Genomic DNA, 27,477 nt, shown 5'->3' with positions numbered 1-27,477 from the left:
GAACACTGCTTGACAATGTTTCTGCCCCAATGAAATTTCAACAAAATATGCTGTTTCACAAAGCTCAAATGTCTCAGATTCATGTACAGGTTTTTACAAAACTTTCATCAGAAAGTTTTTGGTTTTGAGGCACACAGAGAGATAGATACTGGGTGGTAGGCTAGTATGTGGGAAACCCAGGTTTTGAGTCTCTGCTTTGCCTAATTTGGAGTGAACTGGGATGAAAAACTGTGCTCTGGCTTGGGCAGAGCAGGGACTTAAACCTAGGTCTTCCACAAACCAGAGCAATGCCTTATCCACTAGGCTAAAGAGTGTAACTAAGACAGAGATGCAGTTATGCACATGCATGTTCTCTCACCCATTTCATGAAACTCTTTGAAACATTTCTGGTTTTATTCCAATACAGAACAAAAAGGAATTGTTGTTCTCTAGTTAGCTTTAGTTGGGACTAGTCCTGGTGACCAGAGTACAGAAAATCGAAGACGGCAAACAAAATGTAGTTTGTCCCATGGCTGCAGCAAAATAGAAAACTTTATGCTATGATTATTTATTTGTGGTATATATATTTATCTAGTTTTTTGGTATACTTGTTGGTTTGAATACTACTTCACTGTTCCTCCCACAAAATTCTACTCCAGAGAGACACTGGTACAAAACCTTTGCAGATTCCCATGTTAAAACTATTATTTTCGGGGCTGTTCAGCTGGGTATAGCAAATGTCTCTTCTTGCAAAGAATAAAAATCTTTTCATCTAGCTCTTCCCTGGAGTGGAACCCACTAGAGGTAAAGCCCAGCAGGTCCACACTCTAATAATACTCTTCATGAAGCTTTACAAAATCTGACAGTTCATACTTTCCTTCAAGACAGGTTCCACACAGGAGGGAAATAAAAAAATCAAAATTGTAAATTATTGCAAAATCTCTTTTGAACTGTAAGAAATATAAAATGAACACTGAGTGGAACACAGCCTTTTCTAGCACCATCTATTTGCCTTTGTGTTTCAAAAGTTATATATGACATGCAGGTATCCCAACAAAATGAAAATTCCAATATCAGTGCTAGGGCAAAAAAAAAAAAAAATCCATAAAAATAGACTTGTGAACGGATTGCCTTGACTGAGTGGTGTTTGTATGAAGCTGAGTAATTTTTTGACACTGGCACAGATACAGTACAATTTTTTTCTAGCACTTAAAACGCAGATAACAAAATAGTCTATCTACATAGCTTGTTTAACATCACTAAGTTTATACTATGCTGCCTAGCAATATACCTGCTTTTCTTCAACAAAAGGACTCCAGGAGACAAAATACAACATGGTAGGTAAAGAGCAAACCATTCATGATCTTCTACGCAGCAGTACTAATAGCATTTCACAAATCGTGAGGTAAAATTGATACCAATACATTGTTCCCCCTGTTCATGTGAACAAACAATACCTCATCCTTTATTTCTTTTGGGCTCCCAGAATAAAATATAATAATTGTGACATATAATAGCTTAATAGCCATCTATCACACCACAAAGTTGGGAAACTTAGGCAAAGGACTATGCTCAGGGTACTGTGGGACAGATGTTTTACCTTTTTAAACTATTATTTACTTTGCTTTGAGTCACTTTGTTGTTTTTCCAAATTAATTGCATATTTCCTTCTCCTCTTAATATAAGTTTTCTTTTGTCATGCACAGGTTTGGTTCTTGCAGGTGGGGAAGTATTGCTTCTTAGAGATGACCAGGTTGGTGTTTACTTTCCCCAGATTTTTGGTTGGGGTATTGAGGCAGGTTTTTTTAAAATGTTAAGAGGAGCCCCTAGATATGGAACCTGTCCCTTCTTGTTGCTGACACCACCTCGCAGTGGTAATAAAACTGTGATCAGCAAGTTGTGTCTTCTACATTACTGGTGGAGCTATGGCATTCTGGGAGGGAGAGACATATAAGGCAGCATGAATTGCATTTATTTGGTGGCATACAAAACAGCTTCCCCTTCAACTTGTCCATTGGTTGCGTCACCAGAAGCAAGTGGCTATCACAGGAATTCAGTTTTGCTCAGACGATTTTGTAAGGTGAAGATCCATCACGCTCATTCTCTAGTTGGAAAGAGCAAGAAATTAAGCTACAAGAGCCCTATATAATTATCTTCAACTTTTGAAAGTGAGGTGATAGAAAAGACAGACTGAGTTTTCAATGACACCCCTGTCATACATCCATTTGTCAGCTTCTCATGAGAAGACCTACAACTTTCTTCCATGCTGCCTCTTAAATATGGAACAATCTCCATGTGTAAAGCCACTACATTCTCCTCCTTCAAATCTCTCCATAAAATCTACTCTGCTGTGACACCTCTTGGAAATCAGACAGTTACAAATCAACTTTTGTGCTACTTAAAATAGAATACTTTTGTTTTAATAAAGGAAATGTACACAGGAAGTTTGTGGAAGTCTCTTGCAATATATAGAGTTAGAACTATAACACATATGCAATCCAGGGCCTGAACAAGACCATACTTCGTTTATTATAGTCCTTACTCAAACAAGTAGTCACTTGGAAAATCCTAGAGGGAACTACTTGTTTTTTAAGTGTCTGTAGAGGTCTTTACTTTAAGTTGCTCAAAGTAAGAAATGTCCAAGTCAGCCTGTTACATAAAATTATTTAACAGTCAACAGAAGTTTAAGACCAAAATAAGAATTAGTCCAAACAAAAATGTCTACTAATACCTATCAAGGACTGTGTTAAAATCATGTGTCGTAAACAAAAGGAAAATGGAATCAGAAATTAGTGGACTAAATTTGATCAGAAATTAGGCCTAACTGTGGATAAAATTAGAGGATAGGCTATTCTGCTCACCATCCCCTAAAAAAAGGGGAGAGAGACTTTGTGAGGGAATCATAACACCCAGGTGTAGAAGGTTGCACTAAAAGGAGAAAACTTGATCATCGCTGTCACACACATCACCAAGGATGCTGGGATTTACCATAACATTTTGCCTTCACTATCATGATCCTGAAAGGCATCCTGATCACACCAGGCCACAGAGAGGGACCCAGAGGACATCACCACCTTCACTGGCTTCAGCTAAATCCTGAACAAAACTTGGAATATTAGACTTGGTTCCCTACCACAAGTGTCATATTCCTTCCCCACCTTATTTCTTCTCTTTCCTCCCTCTCCATTTGTATTTAATAAGTGTGGCTTACGTGGTCAACATGTGACCAGTAAAGCAGCTAAAAGCAATGCCCTAAACAGCCCTATGCTGGAACAAGTTTGTCAGTCTCCGAGGGGCTGATAAGCCCATATGTTGTGCCTGTGTTTCTCTAACAGGTATAGTTAGACATGAGAGTTGGCGCCAGACACAGAAATTGTGTTTTTTTTTATCTCTGATGTTCTTTTCTTTCCCATTTTCATAGAATCATAGACTATCTGGGTTGGAAGGGACCTCAGGAGGTCATCTAGTCCAATCCCCTGCTCAAAGCAGGACCAATCCCCAGACAAATTTTTACCTCAGATCCCTAAATGGCCCCCTCAAGGATTGAACTCACAACTGTAGGTTTAGCAGGCCAGTGCTCAAACCACTGAGCCCATGGGTAGGTCAGTGTTAGGGGGTTGGGGGACCCGGACTCACCCGACTCCACTGGGTCCCAGCCCAGAGCCATAAGAGTGGTGGGTGGTGGGTGGTCAGTGGGGTTCCCACTGCAACATGCTGATTCATATTACGACAGCACGCTTGGACTAATGTCTGGTTTCCCTGGGCTACTTCCTCTCACAGTCCATTGCAGAGTTCTGTCATCTGTGTGTTTTCCGGCTAAACAGTGGACAGCTGTCCCAGCAACTCCTCAGGCTCCTCTGGGGTGAGTACACTACACGGTACTGCGGCTGGAGTCCTGCAGCAGGCTGTGCATTGGTCTTGTGTTTCTTTTAAGGAAACAGAATCGGACTTAAACACCAAAAACAATAGCAGCTCCAGACCATCTCAACTAATTTCTCTTTTTCTCAAAAGGGATAGCTAATACTATCTAAAAGACGGCCCAAATCCATTTTTCCCCTTACTAAAACACTTTACAGGTAAAGGGAAAGGGAATAAAAGATATTGTTAAAATGAATGACTTATCTGATACTTTATATTTAAAATGCTCTGTTTTTCCTTCCTTTTCTGTATCATTAATGAAAGATACATTTTTCCATAGAATTCAAGTAGAGTGAAGTGCATGTCAAGCAACAGGGTCACATTGCCAGCTATGACTCTGTAGATGCATTAATTTAATTGAATTTAACACAACAGACCGCATCTATTCAGAAAATATTTTGAAACTACTAGCACTATACAGATAGAAAAGCAATCTCGTTGAACAAGGATTCCACTGTTACTCTACATAATAATCACTGGTCATATTATTATTACGCAAATTACTTTAATTATATTTTAAATTGTAAAGTGTGAGTTTTAGCATGTGTAGCCAATACTTTGCACTCATAATCTAAAATATTTATCTTCACATTGTGGAAGTCCCAGGGCTTGTCTGCATGGTGTGGCAAAGTGTGCCAGAGGGGTGTGATTTGTAAAATGTACTAACTTGCTTCATTCTAACTTCTTAAATAGGACTACGTTAACACAAACTAGATACCTTTCAGAGTACACCAGCAGAGTCAACATGGGGCAGTCAGAGTACTCTACAAATCACATCCCTTTAGTGTAGTTTGTTGGTGCTGTCTAGACTAACCCTAAGAGATTTGCCTCTGAATGTTTAGGCCTTGAGGTTGGTCAAGTAATAGGTAGCTGGATTTCCTGACTTATAAATGCTCCTTATCTGTTTGGAGATGAGTATGAGAAAGAGAATCTTATTAATCATGCCACTACCTCATTTTTCAAAGAATAATTTGCTTAAAGTCCTGACAGCACTACACATTTTACTTCAAAAAATGTGAAATACAGTAGGTAGGATAAAAATTTGCAAGGGTTCATTTAGATTTTTTATGACTATTTTGGCTGTGACAGAAAATTGTTTGGTAATTCAATTCAAGTAGAACAGAAATTGATTTGCATTTTAAAAATAAATAGCCCAACATTATGCTAATATACGTAAATTGACTTTCATGGAGTATTCAGAAAATGTATTTGATACAAGTTATTGCAAGTTCTTTTTTTTTTTCACAACAGATTTACCATCCCTGCTGGGCAACACTCAAAAAGAGCCTCTTGTGATGAAGTGGAAATTTTCTATAATATTTTTGTGAATCTTCTGTGCATCTCAGTTTCCTTTTAAACTTTGCACTGCTCCTCAGCGGGGGCAAAAGAGATAACAATGCTCCTTGAATGACACAGGAAACACTAGTGAATATGTCACTTTGTTGTCTGGGTGCAATGAGCAGAGAGTCATTAAGGAACTGGTTGAAACTGACCCAGATAAACAGAGAGGCAACAGAAAGTCTAAATGACAGATCAATCAAAACCTCTCGGAGGTGAAGCTGAGCTGAGACTCAGGCTCTGGCAAGGGTATTGTGAACTCAGCATGGTCTTGCATGGAGAACAAAGGCCTGTGAGATGACTTATAAAAAATAAATGTCGACTCTGGAAGAAGCTGATACTCTCTGCTGAGACAGACTATAGGAAGAGTTATGCAGAGACAGACTGAAAATGCAGTTCACTACAGCTTGGCTGGTGAATTGCTCTGGCTTCACCCGAATGAACTATGCTTTAACCCGCATTTCTCTCTGCTCACTTAAGGACTTCCAATGCTATGTTCCAGTTGAATAATAAATCCTACTCAATTTTGAGAGCACAACTCGGGTGTCACTACAAATACTTACATTGACTCCTGGAAGAGACGCATTTACTCTTCAAGACTAATGTCAGTTGGAGTCACTGGGCAGAGCTCATGGTGTGAAACAGGATGCTGGAGTCCAGTAGCTCAGCCTAGTACATGGTGAGATTGCACAACTTATCTGGAGGAAGGAGTGGGACTCCTTAGAGGCCCAGCACTATAAAGGGGTTCCCTCCAAGAGCGTGTTTAAAAACTGAGGTATGATACCAGTCCTGTGGATCCATAACCTCTCCTCAAGCTCTTAGCAGAGGTATAATATTTACATGTTTCACATAAGTGCTTTTTCCTCATATTAACAATGTCCCACCTTCTCAAAAAAAGGCACTCCGTTCAATTAATGTTATGTGTTGTTGTGGGGGGAGCAGGGTTTGCTGTTGCCCACTTAGGATCTTTTATGAAGTTATGAAGACTTTAAGTGACATATAATTAAAATGTGCCTTTCATTTTTTAACTATTAGAAGTACAGTGAATATCAAGCCTCAATTACTCTTTTTTGGTGAAAGACTTTCTGAAAGACTGTAGAGTTAGGGTATGGCTACACTTGCAGCTGTACAGCGCTGGGAATTACAGCTGTCTTCGTACAGCTGTGTAGGGAAAGTGCTGCAGTGTGGCCACACTGACAGCTACCAACGCTGCAGTGTGGCCACATTTGCAGCATTTGCAGCGCTGTTGGGAGTGGCTGAACAGGCATTCTGGGATACCTCCGAATGCCTCTGGAGGCCAATTACAGCGCTTTTGGTGGCCACACTGGTGGAGCAGCGCTGCATCACCAGCGCTGCAATCGTTATACCCCAGGCAGAGCAGGAGTACAGCCAGCGCTGCAGCCAGGGAGATGCAGCGCTGTATGTGCCTTGCAAGTGTGGACAGTGAGTAAGTTGCAGCACTGTAAACCCACCACCAGCACTGCAACTCTCCAGTGTAGCCAAGTCCTTAGAGTGGTTGTGAATACCACATTGGAGCAAGACAGGTGAGGATTAATGGCATGTCCCGAGGCCAGACAATTCAATTATCCTTACTCCACAACACTAGCTAGAAGAATTAAACCTGAAGAGGGCCTTCAAACTAGAGCTGACAAAATTTGGAATTTCCATCCCATGGGAAAGTCTGACAATTCGCTATTTGTTGCTGTCTAGAACTGAAACAAAAAGAAATGAAGTATTTGAAAAATTCCATGGAATGGAAATTGCTTTGTTTTGATTAATATTTGTTTGCAAAACAACATACCCAAGACAGAAAAAATTCATTTTGGTTTGCTGAAGCACATGTCAACATTAAACTGCATTTCCTAATTGCTTTTTAGGAGCTGTACATCAGGCTCCCATTCTCTCCTATGGACCAGGTTCTGCGGCAGGACTACATCTCCCATAATGCATCCAGAGCCACGTTACTTCTATGATACAATACATAGAGGAAATTTATTATGAGATGTACTGCGATATAGGAAGATTTAGTTCTCCTGGGTGCCTGACCAGCAGTTGAGGCATGGGGCCTGGAACTACAACCCCCATAAGGCAATGTAATACAGGTAAATGGAGTTTAGTATATTTTATAAACTGCTCTGAATGTTTTAGGTCAGTTCAAATAATGAAATATTCCCAATCAGGTTGAACCAGCCTGAAATTAAATATTTCATTTTGATTCTCCAAACTGAATACATCTAACATTTACAGCAAAATCAAAAAGGTTTCCCCTCAGAAAGAAATCAGTTTTGTGGAATATATATTTTTTATTGGAAAAATCATTCTGATGGAAAATTCGGGACAAGTTCTACTTCCAACTACAGTTCCTAATCAGGAGGAAACAGTCTAAATGGAAATAAAGGGGCCTCAAAGGCAGCTGCCCTGGCTAGAGGGATACTCATCTCTAGAGACTTAGAGTGGCTACAGGTACAGAAAGAGGACAGCTACAGCCAATTGGTGAAACAAGGCACATCCTTGGGGAATGGGAGGCTCAGCCAATAAATGGTTAGACTACTTAATAAATGGGAGATTGACCAACAATCCTCAAAGTGAATGACAACTGGCGACTGATTATATGGGGGCAGTTTCCTCCAAGGAAAAACTACTTTAACCACCTGCAGCCAAACTATGGTCTCAGAACACCTGGCAATGCCTGGGGCTGAGATTAGTCACAGGGTACATCCATGACTATCTTAGGTCATATTTGTGCATTGGGGTACAGTTGGCTGTTGGACACAACACAAGATCTCTTACATGTGGATCTGTCTAAGAAGTCAGCATATCCAACTGTATCAGGATGAGTCTTTTCTGCTTTAACTTCTTGGGAGTTTTCAGAGATCCCCATTTCTCTGACTACCAGACCTAATGAGGCAATAAAGCCCTCATTCTATAAGTCTGAATGAGATACATGAAGTTACCTCAACTGAAGGAGATTTCTCCATTCTTCATGAAACTCTGAAAAACAAGCATAACTCTACAAAACAGCAGATTACCCTGAGATAGACCTCAAGTTGCCAGTGGGGTTCTTAAACTTTTTGACTGAATAGTGTTGGGATCAAGTATCACAGGGGTAGTCGTGTTAGTCTGGATCTGTAAAAAGCAACAAAGAGTCCTGTGGCACCTTATAGACTAACAGATGTATTGGAGCATAAGCTTTCATGGGTGAATACCCACTTCGTCAGATGCATGCCAACAGTTAACATTCCATTGGCATTTGATATACCACAGTAATTTCCCTATGGTAAGTAGGACATATACTCTTTTTTAATAGCAGAAGCGAATGAACAATTCCTCCTCCTAAAGTAAGAGCTTTACTGTACCAATACAAAAAATTGCTTTAGATGATTTACATAAAGGCCCATAGGACATTATAAATCTACTGAGCTGTCGGTTTGTAATCTTGTTCATGCAACATGGCATTAAAAATCAATATTAAAACAACACAAAATAAATAAAACCAGGATATTGAATATTACCTGTGGCTGGTGCTTATTTTATATAAGCAATACACTGTCAAAATGACTCATCCATCTGTAGACATACTGGTCAGTTCAAAGATCCACTTTTCACAGGGATTCTGGAGCAATACATCTTACACTGTAGCACTCAGGAAAATCATACTGAGAAAAAAAGGAAGGAGGGCTGCGTTTTCTGTGATCTAAGAAAAATCTGTCAGCTTCACTCTAGATAACAAGTGTTAATTTTAAGGTGTTTAAAACAGATTACAGGCTCTGAAAATTCTGAAAGATGAAGTGCCTCTGTTGGGTTTTACAATGTAATTTTGTCTAATTATGGTTGACATTTTGTCCATCATACTGTAAGCTTTCTTAGAGGTAAGAGACAACAGCTTATTCCCTCAAGAGGAAAGACAACTGTCTGGAAAAAACTGGTGCAATGCCCCAATGAATCTTTTTTTTTATAAATAAACCCCACTAGAAATAACTTATAATTGTCATTGTTGGCTGATACTATATATACGGGAAGCACTGGTCACCTGTTGCTTCTTTAAAAGAATACCAAAACCCCCCAAAACTTTATTTTTTGTCTCATTAATTCATACTGTACTTCTCCAGTTCTCCAGGAAATCTTTAAATGCCATCTCACTGTAATAGAAATACATCTGAGGAATTTATAAGGTTTGAAAGCTGAACGCACATGCCAAAAGGTGATGGAGTGCCAGGGCTATTAATCTTGCTACACATTATGTTTATTGATTAAAATCAGAGTTCTATTGGTCAGGGTAGGCACCATTACTAGAGCAATAAGAATTTTCCAGGAAGATTGTATGTAAATTTGAAAGTGGTTGCCAGCTTTGTGGAGAGGGGGAGAAATCTATAACTATAGCAGGTTGTAATCTGTGTGCCAGTAAAATGGAATACTACAAACTGGATTATCACCAGCATTCAGGAGGCTGCATTAATGCAGGTCTTGCTCTCTCTTTTCCAATAACATACCTAGGTCCGGCTCTAGGCACCAGCAAACCAAGCACGTGCTTGGGGCAGCATAATTTCAGGGGAGGCATTCTGGTCACCTTTTTTTTTTTTTTTTGCTTCGGCAGTTATGATCCCAGTGGTTTCTTTTTTGTTGTTTTTCTTGCTTTGGCAGTTGCGCTCCTGGAGGGTTTTTTTTTTGTTTTTTGTTTTGGCTTGGGGCGGCAAAAAACCTAGAGCCAGCCCTGAACATACCTAAGGGCACTGAAGGTAGGGTTGACAATTTTGGTTGGATGTATTCATGGAGGTTTCATCACATCACAGTATTTAATTAAAGATTAATCTTTAATTCCTGGAGACTCCAGGGCAATCCTGGAGTGTTGGCAACTCGAATTACACATGATCCTACCTCAACAGGATTTGGCTTCAGAATTGAAAGGGGCCTTTATTCAAATACAGAGCAAGTTTCAACTGACTGTTAAGCTTTTATTTAAGATTTAAATTAGGGATAAGTGAATGGTTTAGATAAAGTAAGATTCATCTAGAATGAAGATTTTTCGAAGTTCAAATTGCTTCTGTTGCAGTAACCTCCACTAGCCAGCTGATAATTTGAGTCTGGGCAGGTAGGAAACAGCAGATAAGTCTATTTTTGCTCTCTTCCCTGTCCTTGTGTGCATGTGAATTCTATTGCATAAGCTCTGATGCCCACTATTTTTGGGAGGGAAGTACAGTCAAGTTCACTTCTGGAGTGTGGTTGTTTAACATATTCGCATTCAGCTGGGATATCAAGCCTCAGAAATCATCTAGAAACACCACAGAAAGGGTGGGAAAAAATTAAAATGCAGACCAGACTATGGGATTTACTGAGTACTGAAGAGTATCCCACAGAAGCACTAGGTACCATCTGGGCCACTTACAGACAGTGATGCTAATAGACTTGAATCAGGCATCTGTGTCCTCTTGTACTAGGCATTGTACACAAAAAGGAATAAAAGATTGGCCCTGCCCTCAACAGTTTTAACATATGATGTGAGACAACAACGGGGTAAAACAATTAGTGTTTGAGTCGGAAAGAAAAGAGAGCAGTGAAGCAGTGTAACTAGTATAATAAGCAGCAATTGCAGCACATCAGTTGCCTAGCTACACTGATACACTGAAATTGGAGAGTGGCAATGTTCAGATCAGGACCCAGATCCATACCCAAACTTTTTCAGAGTTTGATACTGCTCGCATTTAGCGATCCAGTTTACTTTCATTAGAAAAACTCCCATTATTATCAACAAGTAGCAAACTGTAAATATACATTGAATGCTTCCGCCGGCGTGCACAGGCAGAAATCGTGGAACAACAACATCGCTTGCCTCACAACCTAAGTCGTGCAGAACGCAATGCCATCCACAGCCTCAGAAACCACCCTGACATTATCATCAAAGAGGCTGATAAAGGAGGTGCCGTTGTCATCATGAACAGGTCTGACTACCAAAAGGAGGCCGCCAGACAACTCTCCAATACCAAATTCTACAGGCCACTTCCCTCAGATCCCACTGAGGAATACACTAAGAAACTACAGCATCTACTCAGGACACTCCCTACACTAACACCAGAAGAAATCAACATACCCCTAGAGCCCCGACCAGGGTTATTCTATCTACTACCCAAGATCCACAAACCTGGAAATCCTGGACGCCCCATCATCTCGGGCATTGGCACTCTCACTGAAGGACTGTCTGGATATATGGACTCTCTACTCAGACCCTATGCCACCAGCACTCCCAGCTATCTCCGTGACACCACTGATTTCCTGAGGAAACTACAATGCATTGGTCACCTCCCAGAAAACACCATCCTAGCCACCATGGATGTAGAGGTTCTCTACACAAACATCCCACACACAGATGGAATACAAGCTGTCAGGAACACTATCCCTGACGATGCCACAGCACAACTGGCTGCTGAGCTCTGTGCCTTTATACTTACACACAACTATTTCAAATTTGATGACAATATATATCTCCAGATCAGTGGCACTGCTATGGGCACCCGCATGGCCCCACAATATGCCAATATCTTTATAGCCGACCTGGAACAACGCTTCCTCAGCTCTCGTCCACTCACGCCCCTTCTCTACCTACGCTACCTTGATGACATCTTCATCATCTGGACCCATGGGAAGGAGACTCTGGAAAAATTCCACCACGATTTCAACAGCTTCCACCCCACCATCAACCTCAGCCTGGACCAATCTACACGGGAGGTCCACTTTCTTGACACCACGGTGTAAATAAGTGATGGTCACATTAACACCACCCTATATCGAAAACCTACCGACCGCTATGCCTACCTTCATGCCTCCAGCTTCCATCCCGGACACATCACACGATCCATTGTCTACAGCCAAGCACTGAGGTACAACCGCATCTGCTCTAACCCCTCAGACAGAGACCAACACCTACAAAATCTCCACCAAGCGTTCTCAAAACTACAATACCCGCACGAGGAAATAAGGAAACAGATCAACAGAGCCAGACGTGTACCCAGAAGCCTCCTACTGCAAGACAAACCCAAGAAAGAAACCAACAGGACTCCACTGGCCATCACATACAGCCCCCAGCTAAAACCCCTCCAACGCATCATCAAGGATCTACAACCCATCCTGGACAATGATCCCACACTTTCACAGGCCTTGGGTGGCAGGCCAGTCCTTGCCCACAGACAACCTGCCAACCTGAAACATATTCTCACCAGTAACTGCACACCGCACCATAATAACTCTAGCTCAGGAACCAATCCATGCAACAAACCTCGATGCCAGCTCTGCCCACATATCTACACCAGCGACACCATCACAGGACCTAACCAGATCAGCCACACCATCACTGGTTCATTCACCTGCACATCCACCAATGTAATATACGCCATCATATGCCAGCAATGCCCCTCTGCTATGTACATCGGCCAAACTGGACAGTCTCTATGGAAAAGAATAAATGGACACAAATCAGACATTAGGAATGGCAATATACAAAAACCTGTAGGAGAGCACTTCAACCTACCTGGCCACACTATAGCAGACCTTAAGGTGGCCATCCTGCAGCAAAAAAACTTCAGGACCAGACTTCAAAGAGAAACTGCTGAGCTTCAGTTCATCTGCAAATTTGACACCATCAGCTCAGGATTGAACAAAGACTGTGAATGGCTTGCCAACTACAGAACCAGTTTCTCCTCTCTTGGTTTTCACACCTCAACTACTAGAACAGGGCCTCATCCTCCATGATTGAACTGACCTCGTTATCTCTAGCTTGCTTGCTAGCATATATATACCTGCCCCTGGATATTTCCACCACATGCATCTGAAGAAGTGGGTATTCACCCACGAAAGCTCATGCTCCAAAACGTCTGTTAGTCTATAAGGTGCCACAGGATTCTTTGCTGCTTTTACAGATCCAGACTAACACGGCTACCCCTCTGATACTTGTAAATATATCGTGTACAACAGTGGTCTTCATCACCATACACGCCATTGTATTATCACTGTGCCGACTTGTGCCTTACTATGCAAGTTATTTGAGAGTAGAATAATTTTACTAGTTTGGCACAACTCTCCATCTCTACAGCATCATTTGTACTTACATAGCTCTACAAATAAATGAATACGAACAATAACAATAATTCTATCCAAATAGACCCTGCTGGAACACCTATCTCATAGCCCTAAAACTTTTATGACTGGCACTAAAAAAGTCAATACTAAAAAATAAAGTATTAAGACTAAATAAAAAGATAAGTCAAGTTATTCTATTCATCCATGTGTTCTAAACAATGAAAAATCAAAGGTTTACCCAGACTTCATCCAGGTACACACTTACTGCTATATTGTAGATTGTCTTATGTCTTTGTCTACATGTTAATATATTTCAAGGGGCGAGGGGGAAGTAAACACTAGGTGTCTGTGATATCAAAAAGGGAACACAATGAAAAGAATGAGGAAGAACTCCACAACAAGTATCCTAATTTCTATCCTTCTTCCCACTTTCAGATCTCCAATCATACATACCCTTACATAAGAACCAAAATCGAAAAAAGCCCCCAAACAATGCCCCAACTACTCCTTTACTCAGGTCCAGTCTTAGAACCATGATATCTTTAAAAAGGAACACCATCTCAAATATCTAAACAATCAGAATAAGCCACACTTCCAAACCCTACAAACAGATTCTGGAAGATGTGGATTTGTATAGTTTTAAGTGGACCTTGAAACCAAGTACCTCTACCCAGCCTACACAATTGCAGTTCTAACTGGGTTGAGAAGACTAAGAAAGCCAACCCAGAGACACACAGACAAACGTGGTGGGTCTTAGGACTGACCACAGCATAAAACATCCAGGGCAGCAAAATAATAGCTTCAAATAATTCCTGAGGAACACAAGAATGCAGTGGTGCTGGAACTAGGGCTTCAGGAGGTGCTTCCGCACCCCTGGCTTGAAGTAGTAAAAATAAACACCAAATTATTTGGTTTCCATCATCAGCACCCCCGCTATAAAATTTGTTCCAGCACTCCTGCAAGAATGTCTGTTGGCAAAACAGGCACTACTCACAATCTAAGATCAGATATATCATCAGACCTTGCCTGCATCACTGAGATCTGGCTAGATATTATTACTAGTCAAATAGTGGTCCAGTTCCCTCCCCCGCCCTCCAGACTGCTCAGTAAAGCACAAGCCACAAAGAGGCCAAGAACAGGTCAAACTGATTAGGCTGCTGTTTAGATCGGTTATTCTTGAGAATTAATTCAGCCACATTGTATATATTCGGATTTCTACAATAAAAAAAGGGGATCCCATTCAACATTCTAGGTGTCCCTGATACTTAGATCAAAAATAAATGAAATCAAAGAGCAGATTACCCACACAACAGAAGCTGTATTTTCTATTCCTATTCAGTGTGAGTGAGACGGATGGTCTGTGACTTCTCAGTAATCTGTATTTCAGACTCAAGGAATGTGAAGGGGGTAAGACAAAAAAAAAAAAACCATCTCCAAGCAAGCCAGACTGAAGGTATGATCTAATGCCTATCCCTACAGAAAACTGATAGTCCTATTAGAAACTCACAGAACCACCTGTGAGGTGCTTCCCTTGAGGCTTGGGAGGAAGGAAACACCAAATGCAGGAGGACTGACCTGCCTCAAGGGCTGGAAGGGGGAGAGAGGGAAAAGAAACAGTTTTGTTTTTCTTGTATTTGTAAGTTAAACAACTTCTTTTGTTTTTGTTTTTTTATTTTTTCCCCCCTAGGTAAAGTATTGTTCTGTGGGTGTTTCAAGTAGTCTGCCCTGAAGGGCATGAAATCCTCAGCCTACAAAGCAGACAGGTAAAATGTTCCTAGAACTTACATTCTCCACTTGGTCTCAGTCAATGGCTATGGACACAGGTTTCCTATCCTAGAAAGTTCTGATACAATGAGGCTTTTGGTAGGTGAATACAAGGGCGGTAGACCTAGGAGCACAAAAGAGTTGGCAGAGATGTTTGATTCATAGTAAATCTTTATATTGTACTGGTTGCATCAAAACATGCCTCATATATTGTGCAGAATGGACAACACACTCAACTTAATGTTACTGTTAGAGCCTTCATTTTTGCACATTTTAATGTGGAATCTGAGAAACAGTGAAAACAAGTAATTTAATTACAGAGAGTATTAAGAATTCAGAGACTTCTGGCCCTCCAAGTCCCTGAAATCCTAGACTTTTTCCAAGCACCCTAAGCCTCTCCCAAGGGCAGCCATGTAGGACAGGAGCTGTAACCACTTTCCAATGCCTTCCTCATTTCTGTTGGCAAAACCTAAAGATCTCCATAAGCAGTCATTCAAGAGGCTGGAGATTAGCATCCAGAGGATATTGCACTGATTATGGGTGAGAAGATATTCATATTTTTAACATTATTTAAAACTGGTGGTATGAATATAGTATAATGGATGGGAAAATATATCCTATTTAAATAAAAATGTAGAAAATAGATAAAATTAAAAAAAGAAATTAACAATTTGATAGAAGGAGTGGGGGTGAGGTAGGTTGGTTTGTTTGTTTTTGTTAAAGTAGCCAACATAACATTTAGCTTTCACCACTTGGATCACTTTAGTGTTTTATCCTTTTCCCTCACCCTTTCCTTGTCTTTTTAGACCACAGGTTCTCAACATCTCTCTTTATGAGTCCAACGTAGTATAAAAATTCCATGGCCCAGCTGTGCCACAAGAATGTCTGCATATAAAAGCCAGGGCCAGTCTTAAGGAGTAGCAAGGAGGAGGCACCATGAAATTAAGTTGCTCAGGCTTCGGCTCAGGTGATGGGGCTCAGGACCCCGGACTGCAGATCTGTGTGGCAGGACTTGAACTTTCTGCCCAGGTCTCTAGCTAGTCTAATGCCAGCCATGCTTGGCAGACCTCCTAAAACCTGACCTGGACCACTGGTTGAGAACCACTGTTCTAGACAGTACATTCTGCAAGACAGGAACTGTGACCTCCTGCTCTGCATTCAGCCCTTATTTGGAACCCTTGTTATTGTTGCAATATTGCAATATAAACAATAACAACTGTGATTTTATGCAGAGAGGAGGATTTAAACTTCCAGTTCAAAATTAATTTTAAAATTTCCTGACTTTCAAATGTGTTAATTGTGAAACTTATTGTTGTATTGATATCATTTTTGCATTATAAAACTAATTCATTGAATTACTTCAGCTTTCTTTTCCTGTTGTAATGTAACCCCTCTCCCCAATATGTACTGCCCTAATATATGTTAGTTTTGAATTTAACAGAATATTGTCTTAAAACCAAACCCAGCTATGTTAACTCTGTCCATTTCCTTAGCCTGTCCCTGTAGTCCAATACTTCTAATGTTAAGACTTACCTATTAAACAGGTTAATCTCAGTACAAGATAGGTCAACCTTACTTAACTTCTTTACCAGACTGTGCTACAGGTCAAACAAACCCAAGAGACATATTGCCTAAATAATACATGTCAAGTTATTGGACTGATAGGCATCAAAATCAACTTCCTAAGTTTACATTTAAAGCCCTGTTTCATATTTAAGAGCTGCTGTGGTTCTACTGCTGCTAAAATCAATGACAGCTTGATTACTACAATGTGTTATTAACCTACATAATGGAAAGCAACAGAACAGTTGTAAAACGTGTTGAGTTCTCTCCTTGGTTGTGTCCTAGTATGAGGGCAGGGTTAAGTCAGTGACAAGAAATACCAGCTAACACTAGATGTGGAAAGGGATTAATTTGAAGACAGAGTTTGTCAGAATTCATTTTGCCAGCTGCCCGCAATCGCAGATTGCCAATCTCAGATATATTTATGATTTCAGAAATGTTACTCTTAGCTATATTAACATGGATTCGCTGTGTCAGTCTGTCCTGATGTACATCCTGACTTCCATGCTTTTGATCTTTACTGGCAATCTGCTCCATTACGTATGATGATATTATGAGTAAAGGTTCAGTATGTACAATCCAGAATACCAGTGAGATACCCATCTTTTACAAAAAAAAATCTGTCTTTTATATGGAAGAGGGTCACCAATTTTTCAGACAACTGCTCTACCACTTACTGCTTATACTTAACCTTTAACAAATTAGCTACTCCTCTAAATGCTAAGTGCCTTAAAGACTGTCTAATTCCCAAATCAGAGGGGTAGCCGTGTTAGTCTATATCTGACACATGCATCTGAAGAACCGGGTGTTCACCCACAAAAGCTTATGCTCCAATACTTCTGTTAGTCTATAAGATGCCACAGGACTCTTTGTCGCTAATTCCCATATGACGTGGAGGAAGGGACTGTGGAGGAAGAAGCGTATTTGGCCAATGAGATTAAGGAGCCAGACCAGAACTCTTGGAAGGAGCCATTTCTGATCTGACCAACTCATTCATCCCGAGAGTACCTTTCTAATGGGCTGTGCCTTTTCTCACTGCCAGTTACCACTTCTCCCTCTCAGATAAGATGCCAGCAGGAGGGTGTTGTTTCTGACATACTTAAAATAGCTAATATTACATTCTTTGGTACTTGCTTTTATATATCTATTTGCTCTTCAAATTCCTCCTTTCCCTTCCTAGTTTCCAGTAAACATTTTACACTCCAGCAACTCTCTATTGGCTTCATATTCATAGAATTTAAGGTCAGAAGGGACCATTATCATCACCTAGTCTGACCTGCTACATAACACAGGTCAAAGGACCTCACTTAGTATTCTCTGCATTAATTCATAACTTCTGTTTGAGCACATCTTTTAGCAAGATGGCCAGTCATGATTTAAAGACACCAAGTGATGGGGAATCCCCTGTGTTCTTAGGCAAGCTGCTTCTGCCTAGTCTGTTGTTGTTTTTTCCCCCTAGGTTTGGCCTCCAACCAAGAGATCTTGTTATGCCTTCTTCTGCTAGATTAAAGAGCTGTCTAATGTCAGAACAGTCTAAATCCATTTGGGGTGTATTTCACTCAGGATCCATGTCCCTTCAGTTCTCGCCATCAAAGTGTCAATTAGTGATAACCTTAGTTACATTTTTTTGTGATGAGGAAGCCTGTCTACTTGGAATTGCCCCAAGGCAATACCTATCTTTCACTTGTCTATTTGTTATTGACTCAATTTAGCAGCAAATTAATGTATGTGATGTTAAGGCAATTTTATAAAATGTAGCAAAGATACACAACTCAACCAAACCCACCAAATAAAGGACCTTAAAGTCTTTCCCATGTCTCTCTCAAAGTTCAATGAAGAGAAAAAAACCAGAAATTTCTCACCTTTTTAGTTGCAGGTGGAGACAGTTTCCAACGAAGCTGAGTGCACTGTACTCCCACTCTGTTTTTCTGAACAAAAACTTTCTTTTGGGAATTCCTGAATCCTGGCGTGCTAGCAGAGCCTTTTATCAAACACACCTCTGTGGATGCAGCTCACTTCTTGTATTCCCTCTTCCCAGTACTTTTCATATCACTTGGCAGCACTGATTATGAGCCAACCAATGAATGACAAACTCTGTGAAAAGAAGAGTTGACTCAGTCATGGCATGGAAAAGCAACATGGAGAGGAAATCTCAATACATAGCTTGGCAGCATCTGACAGATGCAGCAATGCCAGAATAAAACATCAAATTCAAAACATAATGATTACATAGAGCACTTTGCGGCTGGTAATAAAGAAATAAAATAATCTACAGTCAGGACCTCCAGTGGAAGGTGGTTTGAAGGGGTTCAGAAAAGACAGAAATCACAGTATGAAATAAGAACTAGCAGGTTTGAAGTTAAACCAGCAAATTCATATGACAGGCAGGGCAGTTTTTAATACCACATTGTTAGAATGAATTACTAGGAGAAATCTTTTCTCCGATGACCAAAATTCATTTTCTCCTTTTTTTTTAAATCTCTTATATACATCCTGACCACTTGAAAGCCCTACTAGCAGTAAATTTATGAAAATATGTGCAATTTTTCTATAGAGATATTTGATAATTAACATTATATTTCAAAAGTCAAAAATGTTTCATTCACTATAGATTGAAAGAAGAAATACCTATGCTATATGCCTTTGATTAACCCTAACCCATATTGCATAAATATCTAATGACTTGTATTAATAAGTAAGAAACACAAGGGGAAGGCTCCTTGAAACAACAACAACTGGTCAGAGTAAAAATTCAACCTTCAACTACTTTTTTAAAAATAAAATAAGGTAGAGAAAATGTTGTTACAAAGCAGAAATCACATTAACATTGGGGAAACATCCACAATGAACACAAGCAATATTTTGTTCAAATCTTGGGATTGTTTTAAGAAAACCAATATTAATGTTTCAAAAAATATGAATTAGGGTAGTCAAAAATTTTTGATTGAGTCTGCTTTTTGATAAAAAATTGTAGAAAGGAAGTGAGAATTTTCATGAAAAGTTTTTATTTTTTGCAGAATTTTTCTGTTTTCACATAGACCAAATTTCTGACATCTGAATAATTTAATCCAAACTCCACAATATTAAGATTTTGATATCTCATCATGGTGCCTCATGATAGTTGTAGTTCAGTTTCCTCATTCTCCACTACAATGGTATTTCCAAATCAAAGTATTTCAATTTGTGATTTTTCTCTCTTCCCATCCTCCCTTTTCATCAATGTTTTCCATAGGAAAAAGATTCATTTTCCAGCCAGATCTATAACAAGCATCTATCATTATCACTTTGCAAAGCAAACTACCAAATGAAAATCAAATCTCACCCATACAGTTTTTAATGCAGGAGGTAATGAAGGGCACTTTTAGTATGCAAGTTAATATAAATATGTTGGAATAAATTAATCCCTGGTGTTTTCCAGGGATAATTGTGAGATATTTTAAAATGCACACTTTTCCTAAAATATGTCAAGTACATGAAATAATAAATTATTAATTATTATTATTATTATTTATGTTATGATAGTGAATCGGGAAGTCAGCTGAAACCAAACCTTCACTGTGCTAGGTACTGTACACACCAAGTAAGAGACAGTCCCTGCCTCAAAGACTTTAGAATATAAATAGGTGGGTCAGACTGCCTTAGCGAATTCCATGTTGAGCTGTGAAGAGCCACAGCAAGCTGAGGAATAACCTAATATCCGCTGCACCCAGTCTTAAAACACATGGGGCAAATCAGATGCATTTTCCCCAGTTACAGTTCCTTTTTCCCATGCTTCCTCAATGAAAACCAAATTGATTGGTACCAATGTTTTATAAATACACAAAGAACAGCCTGAAACAGACTTGTATACCACTTTAAAGAGATTTCTGGACTGAGATATTAAAAGTCAAGGTAATACTATAATGCAGCTACCCAATTAATTGAATTCATAGGCATAAGAATGAATTTGGACATTTAGGACACTAGTAATCCAGTTGTTAAAACAGTTGTATTGTGTTGAAATATAGTTGTACCCTTTTAACTGAATTTTAAGGTATGGGAAATTGAAGTCATTTTGAGAAAGAAATATCGTGCTTCTAGACAGTACATTAAATGCTTTGCATTCCAATGATCATGGAGCTAGAAAAAAGGAAAGGAGAGATCACTTGAAGCTTGATCCTGCTTCCAATTTAGTTACCAACACATAACATAATTGTTTTTACTTTTATGATTAAAAAACACAGGATAGCGAGAGGAGAGACCAATATGTTAGAATAGGATGCAAAGTCTTAAAAGTGAAAGCTAGATTCACAGTTGCCCATTCAACCTTAATTCAGTCCCCTTGTGCACAGACATTATAATATAATCTTTAGTTAGTTGATCCCTTTTTTTTTTTCCACAAGACCCCTACCTCATTCAGTATACAGGTTCAACACACAAGACTAAAATTAAGATTGCATAGCAAACTATAAATCTGGCATTTGCTAACCTTTGAGTGCTTGCTTTTTAACCTCAAAACATTATTTGAATGTCATTTCTGTATGTTGTACACATATCATTCAAGTGTAGTAAATGCCATACAAAAACAAAAATATGAAATCTGTTCCTTACAAAGTGTTCATCAGTGACAACCTCTCCGGCTTGAGAACTGTGAAAAAGCTACCACAAAATGCACAAAGCTTTTTCTCCAGGCAAATGACATTTAGACTGCTGTTTCTTAACATCTCTGGCAATCTTTCACAGTACAAGTAAGTTAACATTAATAAAAGATTTTAAGATAAATAAGAACTTTTTACAAATATGTCAGAAAAGAAAAAAAACAATACTAGAGAGCAAGAAAGATCCATTAAATAAATGAGGAGAGTGATAAAAACAATGATGATTCTAAAATGGCAGGGCTATTAAACTGCTTCGTTAAATTGGCTTACAAGAAGAAAAACAAAATGAGCAAGGACAATTAGGAGCAGTAAAGACATTGTCAATATTGCTGCTGATAAAGGAATCTGTAAGGGTCTCCTTGGAATAACCTGAATATATGAAAATTAGGGAGGTCATGAAGTCACTTCATCCACATATGTGGGATTCTGGGTATTCTCTTTCTCTAAACAAACACATATATAGCCTACGTCCACACTACAGCTTTAAATCGATATTAGTAAAATCGATTTTATAAAACAGGTTTTATAAAATCGATTTTACGCGTCCACACTAGGGCACATTACTTCGGTGGTGTGCGTCCATGGTCCCAGGGTACCATCGATTTCCGGAGCAGTGCACTCTGGGTAGCTCAGTAAAAGAATAGGACCAATAACTTCGATATCCGTCCACACTAACCCTAAATCGATTTAGTAATATCGATTTTAGGGTTACTCCTTTCGTTTAGCTGGAGTACAGAAATCGATTTTAAGACCCCTTAAAATCGATTTTAAGTGCCTTGTAGTGTGGACGGTTACAGCTTTAAATCGATTTAAAGCTATTTAAATCGATTTAAAGCTCTAGTCTGGACCTGCCCATAGATACACTTTTCTTCTTACCGCCATTTGCTGCTGCTTCTTCCCTGGCAGTGAGGAGAGATGGGGAGGGGGAGCGGGGCTGCTTTATGAAGAGATTTCTGTTTAGAAGTTTTTGTTCCCTGCTCCCACTCACTCCAATACCCTCTCTGAACCTCTAAGAATCCTTCTCTCCTCCTCCTACCTCTGCCTAAGACCACTGACTATGCAGGGAAGCAGACTACAATGTCCTGGAGTGCAGTGGATGGAAGAAGCAGAAAGCTACGCTTGGCAAGAAAGGAAAAGAAATAGTCTCTGACAAGAACATATCTGTTAAGGCCAAAGGTCCAGAAGTCTCTAGAATTTACACAAGGGAGGGAAACTCTCAATTTACATTATTCAATTAATATGTACTACCTCATTTGCATGTTTTAGTTTTCTACTGTTGGGTCTTCACCACAGTATCAGTTGCTCTGACACAGTGATAGTGTATTGAACTCAGCAAAAATAAATAATTTTACCAGACATTTGGGTGCCTTTAAGTCCTAGTGAAACTTAAGTATAAGTACAAGGTGAAGGTAAAACACTTGGATTTATGACTCTTGAAATATTATTCACTGACCACAGGATGGTCTGTTTGATATCAGGAACGTCAGAATCCTCTGAAGTAGGAGGGTGAAAAAGCCCATACATTGTGGTGAGGGAAGTGGGCGGGGAGAGGGGATGGAAGGGAGGGAAGAAAATGAGTTATCTAAAATAAGGAAAAAATCTGTATTAATCATATTAATAATGCTGCAGACTCCACAGCAGCCCCAGACAGGAAGAGCCTGGAGGCCCCTGATTCTTTCAAAGGAACTCTCTCTCTGGAACTGCTGTTTCAGACCCATGAATCCAACTCCCAGAGATCAGGGCTCATACAGTTGAATCCTGGTCCAGCTTTGTCATTACCACTGGCCTTGCTGGTGCTACACCTCCCCTTACAACTGCACCACCCCTACTGTAAAAGTTCTCTGCTACACAGAAGAAATATGGGGCACTACTGCCCCACAAGAGCGGAGTGAAGTTATTTTGACATAGTTTATTTGACAAAAAAATGCAGTTTTGCAAACTATTTGCAAAATTTGTGCCAAATTCATTTACTAGTTTGGCCAAAAGACATTTTTTCCCCTCAAGTTAAATTCATGGAACTGGAGGAGGTGCCACTGCCACCACACAATTTATGCCCTATAGCCTCATGGTTAGAGAACTCACCTGGAGTATTGGAGACTCCACTCTACCTGTGGGATTTGAGTCAAGTGGAATGGAATTTGAACACAGGTCTCCCATATCTCATATGAATCATAGGATTCAATCATAATAAAGAAATTCCTTCAGCCATTTTCTCAAGCCCTATCAAAGATAAGAGGGTTTAAATTTAAGGGTAAAAAGGTTGTGAAAACTTCTCCAATTTTAGGAAAAAATCCAAGTTCACTGCCATCTTAGAAAAAGAACATTACAATGATTTACTAGGAACAGAACAGGCAAAAGCTTTTGACTTCAAAGACACACCAGGTTGCAGAGAATATCTCTAATAGTGGAAGATCTACCTTAGTAGATAGGAAGGACAATGACACCTTCCCTGCAGGATTTCAACCCGGGTAATGCTGTACAGAGCAGAATGAGGTTTTAAGGTCATGTTCTATGAACTGATGGGGCTGGAATAAAGGTTATTTAACACTGAGATTTGTACACAACTTCCTCTTCAACATACAGATAACCCTATATTTCAGACACTGAACCTTATTGGATTCTCTTATGCCCCCTCTCCCTCACAGTAAGGCTTCCTTCAAGGAACACAAGGCTATGTTTCACTTATTTAACTTGGTAGTTAAACTGTGGCCTCTCCATCAACCAGCAGAGTAAGTTCTACTTGACTTCTTTTTAGGGTCTCGAGAGTGATAAACACTTCATCCATATTGAACCTGTCTGGTTCCTGATGGAGGACTGATTTCAGCAATTGTACACCTCACCTGTAAGACATCAGAATCCTGTATCAGGATTACCCACTAGTCTGAGAAAACTTCAAAATATCTCTGAGCAACTTTTTTGTGTCTATAAGGAATCTTGTATCTGGTGCAGAATATATTTCAGATTCAAAAAGAGGTTTCAATTCATTTGTTGTTTTCTGGCATTTCTCCCAACATTAATTACAACAAATCTATTCAACAGAGAAGTTTCAAGTTTTGTATACTTTCTGCATAGACAGAATTTATAGCATTAAAAATCCCTATATTACAAATAATTTTTAATATGCATTTTCTTAAGAAAATGATTTTATCAGACTATGCAATGGTCTTATAATACCTGCTATTCTTGCTAGAAATGTGACTGCTTCAAATGTGCTTCCAGACATAGTTCTCATAGGATACTGAGCAGTAACTAAGCAAATTTATTCTTTGCAGCCAAATGTCAAATTAGGTATAAAATAAATAAAATATCTTGAATAGAAAAGGTAGAAGTATGTGCACTGTATATCTAATATGCATATGTGCCTAAAAACAACATCACAGATTAATAGATTATGAAGACAGAAGGAACCAATGTGATCATCTGCTCTCACCTCCTGTATAATACAGGCCGTAAAATTTCCCTATTTGCATAAATGCATATCTTTTTGGGAAAATAATCCAATTTTAGTTTAATAATTTTCAGTGATAGAGAAGGTATGTTTTGCAATCCATTAATCATGCTTGAGGCTCTTCTCTGAACCCTGTCCAATTTATGAATATCCTACTTGAATTATGGACACCAGAACTAGACATAGTGTTCCAGCATCACTCACACCAGTACAGAATATAACCTTCCTGCTCCTACTTGTTATTCCCATTTGTACATCTAAGGATTGCATTAGCACTTTTAACCATAGGTTTGCACTGGGCTTATCCGCCATGACTCCCAAATCTTTTAGAGTCACTGTTTCCTCGGGTAGATTGTCCCATTGTGTAAGCAGGCCCTCGCAAACTCTTTATTTCTAGATGTATGATTTTGTTACATTTGGCACTGCAATGCATACTGTTTGCTTTTGCCCAGCTTACCAAGTGATCCAGATAACTCTTTAACAGTGGCCTATTCTCTTCATTATTTACCACTTTCTCAATCTTTGTATAATCTGCAAACCTTAATACTGATTTTATGTTTTCTTCCAGGAGGTTGGTAAAATTATTAAAAAGCATAGGGCCAAGAATCAAATCTTGTGACTTCACTAGAAACACCACTCCATGATGATTTCCGGTTTACAATTACATTTTTTGACATATCGATTAGCCCCTTTTTAATCCATGTAATGTGTCATTCATTTCATAACATTCTAGATTATTTAAATCATAATGATATACAGAACAAAGTTAAAATATTTTCCAGAAGCACAGATTTATTACGTCAACATATTACCTTTATCAATCAAACTTGCAATCTCATTAAAAAGGGGTGGGGTGGGGCCTTGGGAAAAAGGATGGGGCAAGAGTGTTCGGTTTTCTGCAGTCAGAAAGTTGGCAACCTTATTACAGTCTAGTGTCTTGAAAGCAAAAGATTATCCTTCCTTTGGATACATTGTATTTGTTGCGCCCACCTCCCTCCTGGTTTATCTTTTTAGATTGTAAACTCTTTCAAGTAGTCTTTCTAGATGTTTGGAGCTCAACCCTGGCTGATCTCTCTGAGTGTTTCTCTATTAAAAGCCACAATAAAATTCATCTTGCATAGTGCTTGAAAGATCATTACAAGTGGAGCACATTGGATAACTTGTTCACTTTGATGATTTGCTAGTCAATAATTACACACAACTGGTCACTTAAGTCACATGGTACTGGTTTTGCTCCCGACTGAATGTCTGTAGGGATTATTGTGAAATTAAGATTTCAAGATTGCTTAGGTATGGTTAAGAAAACTAATATATCTGCCTTTTGGTTTGTAGCTTGTACAGAAAAGCCCCCAGTCAGCAAGTAAAAGGCAGCAGTGAGAGTAATATTACTTATTACTTACAGTGTGGGAGAGGTGTACTGTTTGAAAAGGTAACCGATACAGTGAAAAGCTCAGTAATAAGACAAAGGAAAGCTGTCTTAAAGGAAACAAGCATAAACCTTCCCATTGTTCTGCTGGTAACCGGGGGTGGGGTGGGAATAAGACAAGGCGGCCTTGGAGGAAGGAAAGTAGCAAGGATAATTTGCTTCAAGCTGGGCTTTTGCTAAAGCTAGCAGGTTAGTTGAAGTGTATAAAAAGAACTATCAATTTGAAGGTTCTTTGTCAGACCCTACTTGATTTTGGGGCACGTCAAGATGAGATGGTTTTCCCTAGATCTGGCCTATTTGTAAGTATACTGACCACATGCCAATGAATACTTTGTTACTGTACCGGGTATACTGACTGCTTAATTTTTAGGCTGTTAGGCATGTATAGAGTAGTTGTATAAAATACCATTTGGCCTTAGGATTTAAAGAAATTTATGGTTACATTAGTATCTGGTGGTCTCCCATATTAATATATTAAAATACTATCATAATTCCAACTTCTAAATAGTTTTAAATCAGAAATTAATAAATTATGAGTAGATAGCAACAAATACTGAAAAGCAAATATTCTTGTCAGGATACAAATACCCATCTTTGGATGTGAATATGGATATTTGTATTTAAAAAAAGTTACTCCCTAAATATTTGTGCAAATAAAAACCTGGCAGAGTGGGTGTTCACAAAAAGTCAACAAAACAAATCTGAACATTAATTTTATATAGCCGTTCTGCTCAATCAATTGCATGTTTGCAAACTTTGTTCTACAGAGCTTGGCCAATTCTAAGAGTAAGTTACTGATTTTCCCAAACTTTCAGGTTTTCCATCCTTTACTAGGTTATGTTCATTTATGAAGATCTGCCAAGAACAAAGAACTCTGGTTCCTCAAACTTCAACAAAAATCAGGGCCATCAATTTAAAATCATGTAAATGAAGCTTCCCATTGTTCTTTTAAAATAAACAAAAGGAAGACACAGAAGCCTCCACATAATCACTAAATTACAAAGAACAGATGTGAAACATTTATGGGTAAATGTTCGTGCTGCCAAAGAAAAGATACTATAAAACAGCACGTACTATACCCAGCAGATTGGCTTTTAAATGACTCATGCTTGTTGTTAGTAATCACACAAGTAACAAAAATAAAATAGTTAATTTGACTGGGCCTAATACACTTTAGTTACTTTAAATTAACTGCTAATTAAGCCATTTTCTCTTCTTGTACTTTTCCTTTTGACATCTCAGTTGAAACGCCTTGATGGCAGAGTGCTTAATACAAAAAGCATATCATGAACTATTTAACTCTAGATAGTTACCTGCCACAGATTAAATTACTGGAG

The 27,477-nt window shown here is 39.1% G+C and overlaps 1 protein-coding gene across 2 annotated transcripts in view; it reads right to left on the bottom strand.

Annotated features, from left to right (window-relative positions):
- PCDH15 (protocadherin related 15) overlaps positions 1-27,477 on the bottom strand; it is a 1,406,570-nt gene that overhangs the window by 1,210,587 nt on the left and 168,506 nt on the right. For both annotated transcript variants that reach the window (XM_050959272.1, XM_050959271.1), the window contains exon 3: positions 18,492-18,721. The gene's annotated coding sequence lies outside the window, so the exon portion shown is untranslated. The remainder of the gene's footprint in view (positions 1-18,491; positions 18,722-27,477) is intronic.

This window comes from Gopherus flavomarginatus, chromosome 6 (assembly GCF_025201925.1).
Source record: "Gopherus flavomarginatus isolate rGopFla2 chromosome 6, rGopFla2.mat.asm, whole genome shotgun sequence".
NCBI classification, from domain to species: Eukaryota; Metazoa; Chordata; order Testudines; family Testudinidae; genus Gopherus; species Gopherus flavomarginatus.
Note: the sequence above shows the minus strand (reverse complement) of the source record. Positions and strands in the feature narration are given on the sequence as shown.